The sequence below is a fragment of the Talpa europaea genome, assembly GCF_964194135.1.
Source record: "Talpa europaea genome assembly, chromosome: X".
NCBI lineage: Eukaryota > Metazoa > Chordata > Mammalia > Eulipotyphla > Talpidae > Talpa > Talpa europaea.
Genome location: NC_140081.1, coordinates 22,974,627 through 22,981,339, shown reverse-complemented (window position 1 = coordinate 22,981,339; position 6,713 = coordinate 22,974,627). Strand labels below are relative to the sequence as shown.

At 40.9% G+C, this 6,713-nt stretch overlaps 1 pseudogene across 1 annotated transcript; it reads right to left on the bottom strand.

The window, feature by feature from the left end:
- Nucleotides 1–3,541: 3,541 nt before the first annotated feature.
- On the bottom strand, nucleotides 3,542–6,090 carry LOC311187486 (large ribosomal subunit protein eL6-like; annotated as a pseudogene). Its single transcript has 3 exons — nucleotides 5,947–6,090; nucleotides 5,388–5,521; nucleotides 3,542–3,905 (listed from the first exon to the last, which is right to left on the bottom strand). The product of its transcript is annotated as a large ribosomal subunit protein eL6-like (transcript).
- Between the last annotated feature and the right edge of the window lie 623 nt (nucleotides 6,091–6,713).

Genomic DNA, 6,713 nt, shown 5'->3' with positions numbered 1-6,713 from the left:
GCTGGTGGGCCATCTTGGACCACAAGGTCCAAAGTGGGTGAGGATAACACACTATAAGGACAATGGCTAGATGGCGGAGCCTAGGACCTTATTACCCTGAAGTCTCTACCCTACCCTGGGTTGTTTATGTACAGAACTCTACAAGAGAGAGAAATAAATTTCATCCAAACTAATAACACTAGTCCAGGCTTTCCATTTATAGGTGACAAAGCAAAGATGCAGATAAATGAACTTGACCATAATCACTCAACTAGCATGTGGCAGTGCTTAAAATCTAACTTAGGCCTTCTTTCTCATCCTCTGTTGTCTTTGTGGAAATGAGACCACTTAACTATAAGAATTAAATGTAAAAGTCAGTTTGAAATTTAAACTACCGCTTTTATTTATTGTTATTAATGTTCTTTCACTAAGAATAGAGCTTTGAAGCAAATCAGGATGATTTCGCTCGAACACAATGAAATAATAGACAACCAGTCCTTGAGTTTCACTGCCACATGTAAATTTTATTTTATCATTCCTTTTCTCAAGTTTACAGCAGCACACTTAAATATCCTTGATCATGAAAATAGAGCTAATAGATGATAGAATACGCCTCTAGTATTTTTAAACATTTCAAATGGCTCAGTTTACTCTAAGTGGCCTGTGGGCAATAATCAGGAAAAAGTAATTCCTGTCAGTTTTGGGTGTGGGTTGGATTAAGTTATACGAACTTTTCTCTTAAAGAGGACATTGTCAGTGGGGTTTCTAAATGTTAATAGTCAAGTATTCCATATATTGCATTTTATTGAGGTACACAAACATATATTTTCTAAATGATAAATCTTAGTCTTGATAAGTACTATTGAAATTTGGAAGTGAAATTAATGCTTTAATAGTTACTAGATTTTACTCTTGCTCCAGAGCCACATTTCCATGTAACATTAGCCCACATAACATCATTATAAAGATTCCAAACTTACAATTGAAATAAGATATGGAGGAAAATACATGAATTGTAAGAGTCAACTTGAATTTTCACAAAGTCAACATAGTTGTGAAACCAACACCCAGACCAAACTACAGAACAGAACCAACTTGCCAGAAGACCCAGTGCACCTTTTCAGTCATTATCTCTAAGGACAGCTACTTCCTGACTTCTAACACCACAGACTGCTTTTGCTAGTTTTTAAATAGTATCCAAATAGATACTCTTTTGTGTCTAGCTTCTAGTTTCTTTTGCTCAACATATGAGTGAGGTTCATCCAAACTGTTGGGTGCACTTGTAGTTTTTTTATTGTCGTTGATAGATGACATTCCCTTTTGTAGACATATTCATTTATGCATTTATTCCACTGTCAATGAATTTGACATTTGTTGATATAGGGTAGTTTCCATGACTTTTTATTTAATGAAACGTTATGTTTTCTGTAATAATGAGACAATGTTGAATCCTGCATTCTGGGGCTGTGAACAATTTTGATGAAAAGTTGGTTTTAGTGAAAAGTACTAATGAAAACAAACAAAAAAAAAAAACCAAGCTCTATGCTCTTCTAGTTTAAATAATTAAGGATACCAAATCAGGAAGAATTTGATAACTTTAGCAAACTTGTATGATGATAAATAATGGCAAATCTCAAAACTTGATTTTATCATGGTGATTTTCTGTTGTCAAACCCTTATCAGAGCTTGTACCCATTGGTACACTTAACATACCACTTCATTCTCTTTCATAAGAGTAAGCAATAACCTTGTTGGATGGTAAGTTTTGCTAAGTGGACTAAAAACAAAAAGGGCATCAAAAAAAATGACACTTGGAGAATAAGAAACATAAAAGACATTAGTGGGCATCTAGTCTAATCCCCTCAATTCAGGAATGATAAAGTCAGCTGTCAGAGCTATGAGCTAGTTGATAGGATCTGAGTAATAGCCCATGACTCTGACTGCAGCTTGAGTATGTGAAAGGTTGAAAGTGGTAGCCAATTTTCAACATGACTCATTGCTTTTATCTCCTGATATTCCATCCCACGTTGAACCTGAGCTGGTTCGGAGTGCAGATGACACAGCATTCTTGGACTTAAGACTGTAGTCAGGTCTCAAAAAAACCTTGCATCTTTTACCTGGGCCCCTTGGAATGCTTGTTTTGGGGGAACTCTTCCATCAATCCCCATTTGCCATGACATGAGAAGCTCCAGTCACATTGACGATTTTTATAGTTGCTCTGGTCCGCAGTTCTAGTTATATTCTCTGTCAACATTAACAAACATCAGCTTCCAGCTTTTTGACTGTACCATCTTGGAACTCCCTCCCAAAATAGCCTTCAGAAAACTCTAACCTTAGCCAGAATCTGACTGAAAACCATATGAGAGACTCCAAGTGAGGCACATTCAACAAAGCAGAGTCAACACATGCAGCCTTGAGGGACTATGATAAATTATCTTTAGGCATTAGATTTTAGGATGATTTGTTGTGTGCAATGGAAAATTGGAACAGATGGAACTAAGAAGTGGTCTAGAATTCTGTTCCTTCATGCTTGCAACTAGGAAGTTTCATATGCATCACTTGGTCAAGGAAATTGTCTCCCTCCTGCTTTTTTTTTTTTTAAAGATTTATTTATTTTTAAACAAGAGCTGGGGTACAGGCCAGAGGCGCGGGAGGGTGAGAGGTTTGACCAGAGGCAGAGCGGGGAGCAGAACAGGCAGATGACTGAAATACACTGCTGAGGGGAGCAGCGGGCACGACAGGAGAGGTCTTTTGTGCCATGTGGGAATCTCCCTGGCGGGGCTGAAATTGAACCGGTGCTGCAGAGGCTGCAGACAGCTTCACAGTGCTGCACTCAACCCGCTGCACCACCGGGGAGGCCCTCCCTCCTTCCTTTTAACCCAAGCCTATCTGACTCAGGCATTCAGATGCTATCTTTCAGTCCATTTTTTCCTGCTTCTGATTTCATTTCCTTAAAAATAATGCTAATGGTAAAACCTCCAGTGGCATTTATGTGTCAGTCACTAATGGTAAGTGTTTTTATTCTCATTTAATCTTCACAAAGCCATTTTGAAGTCTTTTCTGCTATTACCCTATGTGTGTATGTAAGAAACTGAAGCACCAAGTATTTTACAACTTGTTCCACATCATTTAACTATTAAGTATGGAGTCAGATGCTAAGCACCAATAACCCAGCTTCAGTCTACATCTTTAACCAGTAATATATGGACCTATCTTACTAGTGGTCATACTTTTATGGAGAACTTTGATAATGGTTTTTCATTATTTAATTAGTCTCTGTAGGAAATTTATTTTACATCAAACATTTTTTCCTTTTGTCTTTTTTATTTGTATGCTGTTTTGCATTATTGTTCATTTTTACACAATGTTTGTCCACCCCCTCCCCAGGTGTAGTCCCCACAGAATTTCCTTCACCGATGCATCTGTGCACCATCACCTCAGTCCCCTGTGTGCCTCCCTCCTTCTGATTCCTCTCCCTCCTCCTCCCTCTGGAGGAAATTTAGAACACCAGTTTGTGAGGGTAAATTCCATTGGTGAGAATAGACATAGAGTGGAGCAATCCCTAGAGCTGAGGAATAGCTTTGATTTGGGACAGAATTTGTGAGTCCACAGCTTTCTGATTAACCTTGTACTGCTCTGTCATCTTGTATTTCTCTTCTGTGTCAAAGATCTCACCTTCCTGGTGTCTGGGCTTATATAGCTGCTGTTTCTTGAAGTAAACATCAGTGAGATATCTTGGAATCTTCACCCCACTGCTGTCAGTTTTGGTAGAGGTGGCAATAACAAATTTCTGGTGTGTCCTACAAAAGGGTACTCAATGGAAGGACAGAGAATCAGTCACAAGTAGCAAGCCACTGCCCAGCTGCTTCTAGAAAACCACCCTATTGCCTTTTTCATGCCCTGTTAGGAGGGTCAGAACAGTCCCAGTGTTACAGGGCAGGGAGAGGTGCACCCCAGATCCCCCCAAAACCTACCTGCTCTAAATGGGTTCTGCTATCCGCCACATCAACACAAAACATATGAGACTTCAATGGGAAGGAACTTTAATACAATTAGGAAACAATACAGGAAAGGCAAAGAATATAGTTTCTAAATCAAGCACCCAAAGTTACCCGTTCCCTTGTGGGTAAAACTCCATCCAAATGGGATTGGCCCAGAGCAAGGCCCCAAAGCCTGCCATAAGTCCAAAGCATTTTCCAGTGGGGACCCACAGAAAAGGGTCAGAAACAACCAGACAAGCCTGGAAGGAAAAGAGCAAAATCAAAATCAAGATAAAAGCTGCCATTGTCACCTCCCCATGGGTTTCACCCACATCTGTGTCACCCAGTCCACGACCAAAAGGCAAGCGCAGTTTCATCACGTGTCTCTAGGCTCCATGCGCCTCCTCCACGTCTCCTTCTGGCTCTCCATCCTGCTTCCTTCCGCAGTCTCCTCTGCGGCTTCTTCTCTCTCTGCTCAGCTCCACTCTCCATTTGGGTGGGGCAGGGAACCTGGAACCTCCCCCTTCCCTGGGGACCACCCTGTTACAATCCCCCCTTTTAATTTTTATTCCACCATATCTATGGTGGCACAATCTCAGGGTGTAGTCTTAGGAGACAGTCTTTTTTCAGGGTTACAATGTATGTAAGAGAAGCAGCAATTAGCAGCATTGTCCATGAATGTCCAATATGACAGTTTTCCATTCTGAAAAATAGTCCTAGCCAAAAGAAAAAAAAAATCTGGAGCACTAGCTAAACAAGACAGCAAATACATCAAAATCATAGGGAAAAAAAATCTTAAAATGGTTCAAGTTATGTAAAACACAAATTTTCTCAACCTTGATCCCAAACTTTTAACAGCATAGCGAAAGTTTGCAAACTAAATCTACTTTTAAACCATTTTACTTATTTTTGCATAAAATCACAGGGCAGAATAACTAAACAGCAATTTATTTGCTGGCTTTTTTGGAATACTCCATATAGGATCAGAGCAAACGGTTGGCATCTGGTCCATGTAGGCTTCAGGAACAAAGTTGGTCTCATCAGACTCCACATGGGCTTTTCTCTTCTCGAGGGTACCAGGACTTTTCGTTGGCTGGGTTGTCCAGTCCTGCCAATGGAGGCAAGCTTCCTCACCTTCTTTGAAGGTCTCTGGAACCCTATGAACAAAGCAAACAGGTTCTCCTCTTCTTGGTTCAGCTCTTTTTCAACTTTATGGAAGAACTCCATGCAAAGCCACACAATCAAACTCATGTCCAATTTTTTAGTTTAAGCAGACTTTGCCTTTCCTGTATTGTTTCCTAATTGTATTAAAGTTCCTTCCCATTAAAGTCTCACATATTTTGTGTTGATGCGGCGGATGGCAGAACCCATTTAGAGCAGGCAGGTTTTGGGGGGATCTGGGGTGCATCTCTCCCTGCCCTGTAACACCAGGAGGATGCTAGCTCTGTTTCCTCATGCTGACTGAAGTGTTTAAGGCTGTGGCTCAACAGCTTTCAAGGTACATCTTCAGTAGGATAGTATCTAGGCACTTTGCGAAATTTAACTTCCCAGATACTGTCATTCTTTTTTAAAAAAGATTTATTTATTTATTTGTTTATACAAGCACTGGGTATAGTCAGAAGCGCGGGAGGGTGAGAGAATTCACTGAGCCAGAGCGGGGAGCAGAGCAGGCAGAAGGTCCGAAGTACACTGCTGAGGGGAGCAGCGGGCAGCAGGAGAGGTCTGCGCGCCATGCGAGACCCTCCTCCGGTGGCCGGGGAGCAGCCGGGGATCGAACCGGCGCTGCAGAGGCTGCGGGCAGCTTCGCAACCCAGCGCTCAACCGCTGCACCACCGGGGAGGCCCCCAGGTACTGTCATTCTTGTTAATGCCAACTGGTTTTGAGATGATAGCAAGAACTTTCTCCTTTTTTTTTTTTTTTCAATCCTGGATTTAGCTGCTGGACATATGGCCTTTCCAGAACACATCACAGTTCAGAAATATCTGACTAGGACATGGTTTTGGCTGTAGTGGGGCTTCCCCTTCTTAGGAATTTTGGCCTTCACCTTCCTAATCTTGCCACCAACATCATTTTTCTTGGCTTCAGGTTTCTTCTCTTTAGGAGCTGCCTTCTCAGCTTTTTCATCCACCATCTTGCAGGATGGGGAAGAGGCGAACTTGTATAATTTGGCAGCTAGCTTGTGAGCTCCAAAAGGGAGAGCCTGTATTTATATTATTCAACATGGAGTCCTCAACAACTACTCCATTCTTATCACATAACAGATTTCCTTTGAATTTGTTGTCCATGAAATGATTTACCAGTAGCACTTGAGTACATTTTGGCAGGGAAACTTTGGGAAGAACAAAATTGAAATGCAGAGTAGCTAACAATAATCATAGTTAATTTCTCACCTTGGCCTGGGTCTTGTGTCATCCTTGCTCTTTTTTGATAGTTCTGTGCATCATTATTCTTTTCTCACTGTAGCTTTTCCCCCCTGGATGGGCGACATAAAATTCATCGGAATTTAGGGTAGAAAAGATAAAATCTTCATATCTTAAAAGTTACTTAATAACACTTAACTGCTCTGGTGTGACAGGGTTATACTAACCACCAGCAGATGTCATCATAATATAGGATGTAGAATAAGACCCAGCTTGGAGATGGTCTCACTCATAGCAGGAATCTAGAAAACTTAAATAAGGGACCAGGAAAATGAATAACTATAAGAAAGTGAAAATCAAAATCAACAAAAAACTATGAACCAGAGACACTTTT